At 42.2% G+C, this 14,306-nt stretch overlaps 1 long non-coding RNA gene across 6 annotated transcripts in view; it reads right to left on the bottom strand.

Annotated features, from left to right (window-relative positions):
• The window catches only part of LOC133212471 (uncharacterized), a 28,557-nt gene extending 16,815 nt beyond the window's left edge, over positions 1-11,742 (bottom strand). For 4 of the 6 annotated variants that reach the window (XR_009725489.1, XR_009725491.1, XR_009725488.1 and 1 more), the window contains exons 1-3: positions 11,333-11,742; positions 4,888-10,277; positions 4,376-4,488 (exon numbers count right to left, since the gene is read on the bottom strand). This is a non-coding gene — a long non-coding RNA (uncharacterized LOC133212471). The other 2 variants (XR_009725493.1, XR_009725492.1) reach the window with 2 other exon arrangements.
• Between the last annotated feature and the right edge of the window lie 2,564 nt (positions 11,743-14,306).

Genomic DNA, 14,306 nt, shown 5'->3' with positions numbered 1-14,306 from the left:
ACTAAACCATGCCACTAAGGGCCTCATCTACGTATCTTGTAAATACTTCCAGGGATGGTGACTCCACCACTGCCCTGGGCAGCCTGTTCCAATGCTCAACAACCCTTTTGGTGAAGACATTCTGCTAGAATCCAGGGTAAAATGTTGGGTTTTATCCGTTCCATCATTATTTTCTTACCATTTCTCCCCACTTCCTGAGTACAGACTGCAATGTGTCAGTCTGCAATTCTCCACTTCACTCCTGGGGACCTTCTGTGGGATTGTTGTCACATTTACCATCTTCCATCCCTCCTGCTGAGAGACTGATTTAAGTGACAGGTTACATACTATAGTCACTCTATAATTGCATATTTGTTTTCCTCCAGAGCTCTTGAGTGATTACCATATGGTCTTGGCAATTTCTGACTCTTCATCTTATCAATTAGTCCTAAAATGCATTTTATTGTCATTTAATTTGAGACAGTTCCCTACACTTGTCCCCATAAGTTTGACTCTCATGGGAGCATAACCTATCTCACCCACAGCGAGCACCAACACAAAGCTTCAGTTCACTTTCCAACAGCAACTTTCCTCTCTTACAATAATCCTTGCAGAGATTGGTCATCTGTTGATCAAACCTCCACAAAAAGTACCTAATCCTGGCAATTCTGAAAACATTTTTACTAGTATTTTTACTATTCCATTAGTGAGTTTGCACCTTAAAATCTTCCCTTATCTGCCCTACAGATTCAGCTTCACAGTTAATGCTTTTTTTTTCCTTTTTTTTTATTTAAATAGTTTCTTTATTTGCTCAGAAATCCCCAATTTCGAATACTCTCTTCCATTCTGCTGCTAGAATATTGTCTTTTGGTCCCTTGTAGAATTATTTCACTCGGTGATATATTGCTCTGAGCTTCAGATAGGGTGGTTTTATCCAGCTTCTCATCTTCTGCATCCTTATAGCGGCTGCTTTTAATTTCCTTTTAAGAAGCTCACGTACTTTTGAATAGGTCCCATTTTTAAGGTAGGTATTACTGTGAACAGCTGTGGGGGAAAATCAAATACTCCTAAGATACTCTGCCATGAATCTCTCTGAAAAAATATAGGTATTCACCAAGGTTTTTTCAAAGAAGAGAGGCTTTGGAAGAAAGAGTACATCTAACACCTTCAGCTGGAAGGGGAAGGATGGGGAGGCCGCTGCCACGGCACTGGATGCTGGGTGAGGTGGGCAGAGGAACCTCTAGCACCAAGCTTTCAAAAGGGTCTGTGAGGAGGCTGTAGCAGGGCCAGGTAAAAGAGAGGTAGGGAATGTGGAGCAGCAACTCCCAAAAGAGGACTCGCATTCAAAAGCAAGACTGTACCTGTGTCAGCAGAATGATGTGAACTCACTCGTTCAGGGATAGGAGCTGAAAGATCTTGTATTATTACAGGCTCTCTATGCTCACACAGGCAGTACAGATGGAGCAGAGCCGTCATACGCAGCCTTTCTTCAGCATGCCAGATCTTTCTGCTGCTAGGCAGGCTCTGGGGAGACCATGGGGAGCTTGGGGTGAAAGCCCATGTGCATTTCCCTACACACGGCTCCCACCTCTGCTGCAGTGCTTGGTATCCTTGTGGCTTACAGGAATTAATGACTCATGGATGATGGAAAAGCTGTGTTGCTTTTCTGGCTGGCTGGCATTCAGCTCACCTGGGAAAAAGGCACCTCACTCCCGAAAAAGAGGGGCCAGCTCCCATGGGATGCAGCGTGGGTCATGCACATCTCTGCCAGGGCAAGCATGCAGGCAGGACAGCTCTCTGGCTGCTATGTCACTGGCTGGTGTTGGACGTGACACAGGTTGGTCAACCTCATGGTATTTAGGATGTTGGTACGTGTTAGGACACTGGTTTGTTCGGGAAGCTTTTTGCACACAGATGCAGGTGTCCCAGCAGAGCAGCACCCTGTACATGGGGACAGGCTCCCTCCTCACATAGACAAGGTTTACAAAATGCAATATAAATGGAATCTAAAGCAGGCAGCTGGCAGAACCCAGGCAGGCCTGCAGATCCACGACTCACAGAAACAAATCTACCAGATGTTTCAGCCTCACAAGGGAGCCACACGCCTGTCCTACTGCAGGAATTGTGTTTTGCCTCCTGTTGTGTTGGCTTCCTGTAAGAAAGCTGGAGAATGGTGGTGGTTTGAGAGTTACCTTCCCTTCCAAAAAATTGGTGCTCCCATAAGTTTGTGTAGTTAGTGAATATCAACAAGAAATAAATCAGAGCTTGGAGAAATGCTGTTCTCAACTCTTCCTCCAGCGTGCCTTGTTTACACTGCTGAGCTGCAATCTGAAAAATGCCATCTATAATGAATACTAAATAGTGGGAGTCTTTTTCTCAGCAATGTGTTACTAAACCTGATTGCTGTGCAGTAGAATATGCTGGGAGAGAGTGGAGGCTTGGCTGTGTTTCTCTGTTTCATGCAGTCATAGAAACTGTCAAGCTTAGGTGCCTCTGTGATCTCCAAGCAGCATGTCTCCCTACACCCCTTCCTAGCTATCCATTTATTTTTAAAACGTTCCATTGTTACTGTAGCTCCGGCTTTTTCAGCCAATTTTAATGTCATTATTATTTCTGTCTCTTTAAAATGTAGCTACTTATGCAATTTTATTCTTCCCCCACAACAAATTCATAGTAATGTGTTAACAGCTGCCTTGTGGTGGAAGTCACCTAGAGTTAATACTCAGAGCTCCTCACTATTAAGAAATGACTCACTGGGTATTATAAAATCTGTACTGCACTGCCTGGCATGCCGTCTTCAGTACACACACATGTGCCTCTGCTTCATCACCAAGAACATTTCGTCCCCCGCCTGTGGAGGGTACATGCAAAACCAAACGATAACAGAAAGCAAGAATGCATCCACACACGAATGACTCCTAGAGTAGTTCTACAGCTCCTTAAGCGTAAAGGACCAGGAAGTAGAAGGGAACTTATATGGCAGAAAATGGTGAAAAAAAGGGATGAAAGAAGGAAGAGTCATACCAGGACCCCTTGCTCACACTTAATTCCTGCAGCCAGTATGGAATAATACATGTGCCTCTATTTAGGAGTTTGATGACATTTTTGAGCTCCCTTATTTGCCAGCAGTCCCATCTTCAAACAGTTCAAGGCACAACCATGGTGATAATTCTATATAACAAAATGCACAGTGGAAATGGTACTGACCCAAAGGCTTGTTGACACACAGCATAGGTAAGAGTGGTATATTTTCACCCATTAGAATACCGAATTGAAGCAAAAATTAGGACAGGGCTTTGAGCAGCCTGCTCTAGTGGAAGGTGTCTCTGCCCATGGCAGCGGGTTGGAAGTGGGTGAGCTTTAAGGTCCCTTCCAACACAAACCAGTCTGGGATTCTGTGAAATCAAGGTTTCTGAAAAACAGCAAATCATTCATACCAATGCAATGTATACTCCTTTTTTCTTGACTCACACACTGGAGTGTTTATATAAATATACATACACTTCCCATACACACAGTATCAAACACTCCAGCAGAAGGGCTACAAGACAAAGCCTAATACCTTGTTTTGGCAAGATCAACCTCAGAGTCACATGGGCACAGTGAACAGGAGATACTAAAACTTAGCATTCACGCACTTCTCATAGAGCTGTGCAAAGGTCATTCTGTTCTGTGGATAAGCCCGTGTCAACAGTGAGCATATATTAGAGTTCAGAAAACCCTTTGCTGAGGAGATCCAGGCATTCTGGGTTAAAAGGTTATGAAATTTAGTCTAATCTCTATTCCTATTTTCTTAAACATTCACTACCAATCTATTATGAAGTCAGTGCAACCCAAAATTGAGGTTTCCCCAACTTCTTTCATGTAACCCTGGCCACATTCCTACAAGACTGCTCAGACTTGTAGTTCAAACTGCTCAGAATTCTCTCAAGCTGGCCTGAAATCTGTTTTTTTAAATTCATCTGATTTGCATCCTAAGTTCTCAGACTGAAATAAAATCATTTATTTTTGTTAAAATATTCCTTCCACCACTCTGCTGAGAACCTTTTGTGTCTCTGTGCTTTATCGCAGGAAAGTCACATTTGATCCAGGGTTTCTCCTACTGAAAGGTTTGTTTCTGTTGCCTTCACAACTGTCCACAGAGTCCTTACACTTTCAAACAGCTGGAACCACCAGCAGTCATCTTCAAACCCAACAGAATAATGAAGATACCAAAAGATTTAACACCCAGGAAAACACCAGAAGAACACAAATGATTTCTAAGCACACAGAAACTACGGAAATGAGTACTTGTCAACATGAATCCCTCATGAACAAAACAAGCTGACTCAATCTAATTTCACTCTCCAATGGATGACACTTTGTGGATAAAGAAGCAGCAGCAGATACCACATACCTCAATGTCACTGAGGCCCACACGACATTGATGAGTGCAAGAATGCCCTGGCTGAAGTCATGACACAGATCGGGCTGGAATCCACACTCTGAGAGTAGTTTTCCAATGGTTCACTGTGAAATATAAAGGACAAATTGAATGGTTACTCAGCTGTTCATAAGTTCCATTCAATATTTTATTGATAGCCTGGATGAGGGAATGGTTTGTGTGTTTATTAAATCTGCCAAGCTTAAATCTGCAAAGAGTGGCTACAAATACATTTGGGATAGCAGTATTACAAATTTTTGACAACTTGGACAAGCTGTCTATAAATACAGGAATCATCTCAATTGTACAAAGCATAGTGTTTTAACTTAGGCAGGAGTAAAGCGCACAAATAGAGGACAGAAAGCAGAGCAGAAAGCACTCTGGGAAAAAAATAGATCTGAAGGTTCTGATAGATCACAAGCTGAACAGGGGTTATTGTCCTGAGCAAAGAGAAAACTACATAGATATATTAACAGAAGAATTACCTGTAAGACATCTTGCCTGTCCTTTTGCTGTACTCAGTAACGCCTCAGTGCAGAGCAACATCCGGTCTTTGGTACCGCTCCTCAAGAAAGGGTGACAGGCCAAGCAGCAAGAAAACCAGTAACAGTTAGAGGTCTGGAAAACATGTCCTGAATCAAGAGACTTAGGAGATGCTCAAAAGAGAAGACCACAGAGAGATGCAATAGCAGGCCTGACAGAGTCAGGTGCAGTAACAGTCTTGGAGCAGATAAAAGTCTGCAACAAAAATGGAAGAGAAAGAAGCCATGAATGTCATGAGCAAGATCTGATTCTGTTATGGAAGAAAGAAATGGAACAACTGATTACCTGAGGTTGCTATCAGGTTCACTCTGCAATGATTCTGTGCTGATTAGAGTTTGTCTGTACTCAATTTGTCCTGATGTACCCCAGTGACTTCATGCAGTAATTGCTCATGCACATTTACATCATTTTTGCATTAACATCATCATTAAGGTTAGAGTGTTTTACGTTCATCGCACCATCTTAAGACTATCTGTCTTGCAAATACCTTATCAAAATGCTATTTGCCAAACCAGCTTCACTCACAACTCATTAATCAAAAACCATTTTAATAATTAGTCCTCAAACAGTAATTCAGTAAAATCTTTGTATCTTGATTTTCTTTTCCAACCAGTGCAGTGGGCAAAAGGGTTTGTAATCATTTGGCACCACCACTCTCAGACTCAAGAGTCTAGATTAGAGCTGTTGGTGCCAGAGTCAACCATTCCACTGCCATAGAAACCACTACAGTTTTAGACAAAATTGTATATCTCTTGGACCTCTCCATTCCAGATGCATATAGAAGATGTCAGATCACTGCTGCTACTGTTAGCACTCACTCGAAGCCCTGGCACAAAAGCAGGACCAGAACTACTTACGTTTGTTCTGACATTGGAAGAGATGTACTTAAAACCTTCCCCAGATTATTCATTTCAGTGATTATCCATCATCTTGCTAACATCTCTGTTGGTACAGTTCAGCCTGTTATCTCCAGCCATCTCCCCAGCAGGCACTGAAAACAGTTTAAGATGCATTGGCCAGGCAGGGCAGCTGGCTAGCATGTCTGCTTAGTCACAACTACTTCTCAGGGTGCCAAGGGAAAGCAATGCTGCCTTTTCAAATAATTATAATCAATTACCAATATTGAGCAGAACCAGCTATAGCTGAGCTTCTGACAGGATCCATCAAATTAAATGGTTGTGCTTCCAGTATTGCTGGAGGGAGAACAAAGATCTTTGTGAATCTCTGCAGGTTTGGAGATTTATGAAAATATAGCTCAATTTCACTGGCATACGACCAGATAAATCAACATTATATAAAACCAGAAATAATACAAGCCACACACCTTGTTAGCTCTGTAGACCCCTACACCATTGTTAAACTCGGTTCTGTCAGAAAGTGGAAACCCAAAAGATTCCAGATTTATCACCTTAATCCATTACGTTTCTTCTCCAGAATTCACACCGCTGTCATTTTCTCTCCCATTCTGATTACCTTCTTTGTAACATATTGGCTTTCGTACTTTTACTGAATAATTCCTGGTCTATTATATCTATAATTATACTAATAATTAAGCATGCCTTTTCATCAGCTAGCAGCTAATTACTTCTGTTCCTACCCAGCTTGCTCAGAAAACACTCAATTCATCTGCATCCATATCACTCTCCCTGTTGCTAAGCAGTCAATGCTAGGCAGCAGTTGCACTGTAGCCAGCATCATTTGGTTCACTCTGGCTTTACAGGTACTTTCAGCTACCAAAGCAGGCTCTACTAACTGTGGTCTTAGTCCTTTTTTGGTCAGACCTTATCCAAGATTTTGTTACATGCAGACTGAAATAATGAAGTAGTCTAAGCTCTTGATTCTCTGGCATTATCACAGGAAGAGATACTTGCATCCACACACTGTCCTGCTGGATTTCTTGGTACACTGGATCGATCCTGCATCTGTTAATGTGGGAACTGGACACTATCACTGTGACTCTACTTTTGCACTCTGGTTCCGACCAGCACAGTGTAGATGGGCTCTGCCCAAACCATCCCACCTAGTTAGCATCAAACTGCAGTGGCACAGACCAGCCCAGGCTGCTTTATTTTCCAGTTACCCATCATTTTCTCTGTTGTAGGTTGGAGAAAGCAGCTGATGTTCCAGGGCAGAAAATCCCACCACCTCCAGCCCTGGCAAAGCCATTTCCTTCCCTGTTTCTCAGTTAATGAAATTAGTGACATTAACATCAGTGAAAAGTTAATGACAAATATCTCCAGGCTTCCTAGAGACTGGGCTAGGCTCAAACCCTTAATCCTTTTATCTGATTCATGACGACATATTCTGAAATGAAGAAATGTTGGCAAATGCAGTGGTTGTGCTTGATTCCAGAGAATGGGAATTCAAAAATGGGGAAATCTGTTAAAAAAAACCAAAACACTAAGAGTGGCAGCCAGAAAGGTAAAACGTTTTTAGATGGCAGGTAGACTGTTTTAGGATCCTATATTGGAGGCTCAAAGCAAATGCATATAACCTGTCAAAAAAGACTTGAGAGAAAAACAAAAAGCATAAAACAGCAGGATCAGGGAGGCTGCTGGAAGTTAAAACGTACACTGCAAAAAGCTGAAGTGGTGTCTGAAAAAGGAAAACTAAAAAGAACATAAATCCTGGCAGACTAAATGTAAAAGCACAATAACATAGACTGAAGAAAGAATTTAGAAGCTATTTGCTAAAGAAATAAAAAAAAAGGCAAGAAATCCTTCTTGGAACACATCAAGAGCATGAAGCTTGCAAGAGCCATGTATGAGAGAAGCACTCAGAAAAGATAATGCCATCGCAAAAGATTACAAACTCTTCTTTTTACATCTCTCTTCACCTGGAGAACCTCAGAGAAACTCTGAGGCCAGGACCCTGTTTATAAGACATTCACAACAGGCTTGTCTTAATTTAAGATTGTTAAGAGTAGATTACAACCAGACAAACTGAGTAACAACATATCAGTGCCTGAGATTCATGCACGATCTTTACGGAATGTTAAATATGAATCATCTGAGCTAATCCCCTTAGTATGTAACCTTTTGCTGAAAATTGCTGCGATTATCAAAGGGCTGGAAGGAAACTAATAACAAATCAGTTTTTAAAAAGAAATCCAGTGGTGATTCAAGAACCCACAGACCACTAAGTCTCATGTCCATATTGGTCATATTGGCTGAAGCTCTAGTAAAGAACAGAATGATTGAATACATGAATAAAAGTAACACATTAAGGAAAAGTAAATATGACTTTTGTGAAAGGAATCTGAGCCTCCTAAATCTGCTGGAATTCTCTGAAGGAGTCAAAAGCATGTAAATAACAGAGATCCAGCTGAGAAATTTCCCTTTGCATTTCCAGCTCACATCAAGCTTCCAGAAACTTCAGGCACTGAAGGTCTCATCAAAGGCTTTTAAATAAACTAAAAACCCAGGGACTACAGGTAAGACCCTCACAGAGTTAAATAATACTGAGGGGAAAAAATATTAGACTGTAGGATGAGTTTTCACATTAGAGGATGATCATCAGTGGAATCCCATGGGGATTAAGGTCCATGGTGTTCACTGTGTTCACAAATGACCCGGAAAGAAGGTGGAACAGTGAAGATTTCTGAGAAAACATCAATTAATTAGGATAGTATTTACTACCAAACCTTAAAGATCTCATGACATTGAGTAAGCCTCATGATAAAGTGGGAGATAAATTTCAGCCCTGACAGCTATAATCTACCTATCCACAAAAAGCAACACTCACTTTACACACAGAATGATGGGCTCTGAACTGGTTTGCACAATTTAGAAAATGCATCCTGACATTCTAATAGCTAGTTCTATGAATATATCACCTCGGTGCTCAACAGCAGGCAGGAAAAGAAAAGCAAAAGTTCAGAATTCTTAGGAGAGAAAAGTATGACTTTGCCACTCTATGAATTCATGGTGCGTCTGCTTCTCAAATACCAAATGTAGTTCTGGTGCCCTTACCTTATAAAGGAAAGGAACTGTAACAGGAGAGGAACTGCAACAGGGAGAAGAAAAAATACATGGCAGAATGACAAACGTGGTGAGTACAAAACTGCTGCCATGTGAAAAACAAAATTAGCTTGCAGAAGTTGAATAGGAAGCAATCACTTGCCATTTGTCTTTCCCAATTGTACTGAGCAGGCCAGGTGCCAGAAAGGGGAGACGGACATCATACAAGAGCTCTGTCGCGTGCCTTTTTGTTCAGCTGCTACAGCCTTCATATTCTGTCAGACAGGAATTTCAAGGGATGTGTGAGACTTACGACGACTACGTTTCATACACAACCCCCGGCATGTTCTCAGGAAAAGAAAAAATATAAGGGGAAAAAGCAAGAACAACAGACTGCCATACTTGCAGTACTTTTTGTGCCCATTACTTGTAAATCAGCATTTATTAGAGGTCTCTGCTTCCTTTCCAATCTGCCCTTCACACACTGCAATTTCAGAATTTAACTAAATGAAACCCCACTTAGGCAGCATTCACTAACATCTGACTACAGCAACCCAGCCATGTTGCTTTGCCAGCTTCCACACTGCTGCATTCAACACAGCTCCTGTCCACGTTCCTCTCATTTTTCAAACTCCTCTGAGCACTGTGGGTTCAGGTTGTTAACTCAGCTCCTTCAAGGCCAGCACTACTCTTCATTCAGCTGTGCAGCGGCCAGCACCAATTGGTCCCATACCTGATAACAGCCTTAAACTACTGGTGAGCTATTAATAATACACAAGCAATGATTTTAATTGCAACCGGGTGTCTAGAATTTAGGAGCTGTATGAAGAGTTCCTTCTATCTAAAATATTATTGTCCCATTGTGCATTTTGGAGTTTAGCTCTCATTAAAAGTAATAGAGGGAAATAGTCTGTAGCAAACTGAATGTGTTTGTTGTCACAGTTCACCTCCTGCTCCTCTACACTAAACCACACTCCCACTCAGTGACAAGACCACAGCTGTTGCCATCTTTTACTTACCTGCTGAGTGCAATATTTAGCTTGAGGGACACCGAAGTTTTCTGTTTGTTAGTTATCAGGTCAGTAACTCTCACCTTATCACTTCAGTTTCCATTCTGTTGATAAAACCTGTCAGCCTCCCTTGAGTGGTTCCTGGCCCTCAGAAGAAATCACATTAAATTGGCACAACCAAGTAAATCTGTAAGGGATGTGCTCCTGATTTACCAAAGGGAAGTGGGGAGGGCTTGAATTTCTCCCCCTCTTCCTTCTTGCCTGGCTCCAATGTCCGAGCGCTTCAGGCTGTGTTGAAAACCTCCCTACGGATTCAGCAGTTGGAGTCAGCTCAGGTCTTTGAATGTGGCCCAGAGGAGATGTCTGTGGAGCCAAAATTGATATGTTTAAGTGCAAGAGACAATAATCATTTCTTCAAGTAGAAGCTAAAAATACCCAGAAGAAAGTGGAATTCATAATGGAGATTTTAAAGATCTGTGACATACCAGAGTCTGCACAAGGGTTTTAATGAGAGAGAAGCCAATTTAATTGGTCAGTGTGAGCAGATGTTTTGCTGGGTAAGTGGGCTACTACATCTCCCATTCCCATTTAATGCCAGGAGCATCAGTTTAACATGGCTGCAACAAGCCCATGTCAGAGGAGTGCACTGTCAGAGTCAGGAAGAACCTTGATAATCAACGTCTCCATGTTGTCAGATCACAGAGCTGAGCCATGAGGAGAAAGCACTAAAAAGAGGAGGCAAAGGAACATTTCTAAAGGTAATTGCTTGAGTGACCATCTCTGATTGTCGACTGGCTCATTACTATGCTGGCCATGAAGCTAAAGCAGCCCATTACAGTTTTAAAGTCTGTTAATGCTGCATTAACAAGGAGTTGCTGAGTACCAGGGTTAAAATCTGCAGTCCTCCCCTGTGCAAACACTTCTGGAGTGCATGTCACCACTCATAGGAACCCCAGAAATAACTTCCACAGACCATTCAATTATAGGCAATCACCACTCAGTGCTCCCTCTACTTGTGGCATAGCTCATCAATCAGGTTTTCTGTCACCATGTCTCTTCTCATAGCAGTCACCAGAAGTCCCTAAGCTCCCTCCGAATTCATGTGACATTTACTGTCAGGGGCTGTCAACACCAAGAGATTCTCTCAGGGCCTTCATCACAAAGCAACAAGATATATCCCCAAAACACACTCCCAGTTCCAGATCTGGATTACAATGACTGACTGAGGGGCTTTGCAGCAGTCAGGGGAGAGTGAAAGGGCAGCTCGAGATACAGCTTATGCCCCAATACCTCTTTTTCTTACTTCCTTGTTAGAAAAATACAGCCCCATTAAGAGAGGGTTTAGGCCTACGATTGATTAAGACTTCCTCAAAAATGCCCCTTATGAACTTATTAAGAGAAATCACAAGATTGCTTACTTGGAAATTTAGCTTTCCCATCTTTAGCATAGATCCTGCATTTGTTGTCTGTTTCCCAATACAGTGACTTAGTGGAAAAAAATTATAAAACTTTATAAATTGCAGTTGGCAGTATTGACAAAGTGTGTATATGCACATTTGGGTTTGTATGAACGTATTAGAAGCAATCTAATAAAGTAAAACAAACACATTTTCTTCTGTCTGCGAGCTGTGAAACTCGATCATCTGTAATTACAAGTGTTTCAAGTCTACTTCATCAAAGTTGTACACTTGAGTTTTGTAGCCATAAATTTCTGGCTTTAGAAAAAACCTGCTGTGTGTCAAAGCTTTCAGGTTCCACCAAGTGACTTTGTTCAAGACACAGAAAATCACAGATGAAAACTGAAGTTACTAGAAGACCACTATGAGACAAGAGGCAACAGCTCCAGCACCCAGGGAACAAAGTTCCAGGGGCCTATGTGCCTCAAAGCAATAATCAAGAACTCGGAGATATGTTGATTTTGTCTGGATTTTCAGGGGGACTGACATCAATGGGTGTTTAAACCAGTGAATAAAAAGAGTGCCTTCTACTGCAAGGTTTTTCAAAGCTCTAGAAGGTTATATACATTCTGAAGTCACTTATGTTTTTTTATAACCTGCTTTCTACAACCAGTCTGATTTTCTCTTTCCACCAAAACAAATGTATTTCTTAAGGAACACAGTATTTATTCCCCTAAGGCACAAAGTATTTCTTTTCCTAAAAATATTGTGTGATAACAGTTTTCTCAGCCTCTTCTCGTCCATTCTGTGTGCCAGCCCACTGATCACCATCATCTGAGCCCAACAATCCAGGCAATTTTCCATCCAATTTATAGTCCATTTACCCAATCCATACCTCACCAGTTTAGTGAGGTGATACTATAGAAGACCATGTCAAAGGCCTTGCTAACAACAAGGTAAACACCACCCACTGCTCTCCCCTTGTTGTCCGAGCCAGTCTCATCACAGAAGGCAATCAGGCTGGTTAGGAATGATTGCCCTTGTCAAATCCACTCTGGCTCTTCCAATCGCCTTCTTGTCCTTCACACACTTAAAAGTTTCCAGGAGAAGGTGTGCCACCACCTCCCAGAGGCACAAGCTAAATAAGAGGGTTTCAGAGTTCTCCAATCCTTCTTCTTGCCCTTGAGTAATGAATGTGTGAGGTTTGACATTTTTTTGTCATCACCATCCTCTCCTGATTACTGCAACCTTCCAAAGTGGCCCTGCAATGACATCGGCCACTTCCTCAGCACACTTGGTGCACAGAGCAAAATCCCACCACCAACAGTCATGGATTTATAGAGCCATAGAAAGGTTTATGCTGGAAGGAACCTTAAAGCTCATCCAGTTCTAACTCCCTGCCACAGGGACACCTTCCACTAGAGCAGCTTGCTCCAAGCCCATCCAAAGGCCTTGAGCACTGCCAGGGATGGGGCAGCCACAGCTTCTCTGGGCACCCTGTGCCAGCGCCTCAGCACCCTCACAAGGAAGAATTTTTCTCCTCAGGGCTGTTCCCAATCCAGTCTCTGCCTGGTCAGAAAAGCTGTATCAAGGCCCTCTGCACCTGCAGTAACCCCTCATGGCTTATTGCCTCTTCCTTCTCAATGTCCTTTCCACCCTCTGACTGCAAGCTGCTAGGACACAAACTAGCCAAGCTGGAAAGCCAAAAGAAGCAGCCCTTGTGCAGAACTTACTGTCCTCCTGCCTGCATAGCTCAAGTCATTTCCCTCTGGGATATTTAATCCCTCAGTCACATTACTCCACAACAGCTTAGATCCACAACAAAGATCTCTCAACTTGTCTTGCTCTGGACAGTCCTCCTCGTGTCTCAGAAATCCCCTCCCATCTCATCTGCATTTGGTTCTTCTCCAAAGTAAAAGACACAAATGTGCAGTAACGTTTCAGCAGATGTTGCTCAGCTCCTGTTCATGATATGAATCAAACCGGATTAGCTCTGCTATTGAATTGCCAGTTGCAGAAAAGACAGAGTTTCACACACCAAACGGCTGGGGACCTGGAAGGAAATTAGGACTAAACAGCATTAAAAATACAGTGATTAGCTGAGAAGATCCTGGATGAACCAATACCAACAAATGCAGTGTTAGTTTTTGGAGCATTAATTACCGATATCAACTTGATGAGCAAGAAAATTAAAGCAAGATTATAGAGTGGAGATGCTGATATTTCTATTTTGCATGTCATTTTCATCCCCAAACAAACTGTAGTAGCTTAGCAAATACCAGCCTACTAACACGAGACAATTAGAGACACATTTACTAAAAGAGACAACTAAATGACTTTGTAATTAAGGTATTAAGCCAAATCTGGGGTGAAAAGGATAAAGGATTTGTGTCCCATATGACACTACAACAAAATAAAAGCTATGGAAAAACAGAAGAAATCTGGCAGTTTGAAGCAAGCGCTCAGCCTGATGAAAGAGAACGATTACAGATCTCCTGGAAAGCCACACTTGGAGCCAAACTTGCAGCCATTCAAGCATAAAACATGGATAATACTGAACTACAACTACGAGTTCCTAACAGGAATTACCAGCAAAGAGAACACCATATTCTGTGAAGAGAGATGAACTGCCAGACTGACCAAGAATTTCTGCACTGGTGGAACGAAGAAATGAACAAGAAATTCACATTGTTCAGCTGGAATGAGCAGAGGGCCGGCAATAGTCATACTTCTGAAGGAAAGCACCAGGGAAAGGAGAATAGGAAGTTTATCCTTTTCTCATGCTGGCATGGCATGCTCTCGGTTGGGAACTCTGCCATCTGTTGCAACGCCACTGAAACACACGGACATACAGCAGATATAAGCCAAGGGAGGCCTTTGGCAGCATGGGCAGTCACAAAGTAAGACCGACCACCACCAAGGGGTGGGGGCAAGTTCATGCACAGCCCAAACTGCAACTGCATCTTAATGCATATTTTGCACATTCCCGTTCTCA

Source organism: Neopsephotus bourkii, unplaced genomic scaffold (genome assembly GCF_033783945.1).
Source record: "Neopsephotus bourkii isolate Nb327-2 ecotype Australia unplaced genomic scaffold, CSIRO-AGI_Nbou_v1 NB_716, whole genome shotgun sequence".
Lineage (NCBI taxonomy): Eukaryota > Metazoa > Chordata > Aves > Psittaciformes > Psittacidae > Neopsephotus > Neopsephotus bourkii.
This window is presented reverse-complemented; position numbering and strand designations above follow the sequence as displayed.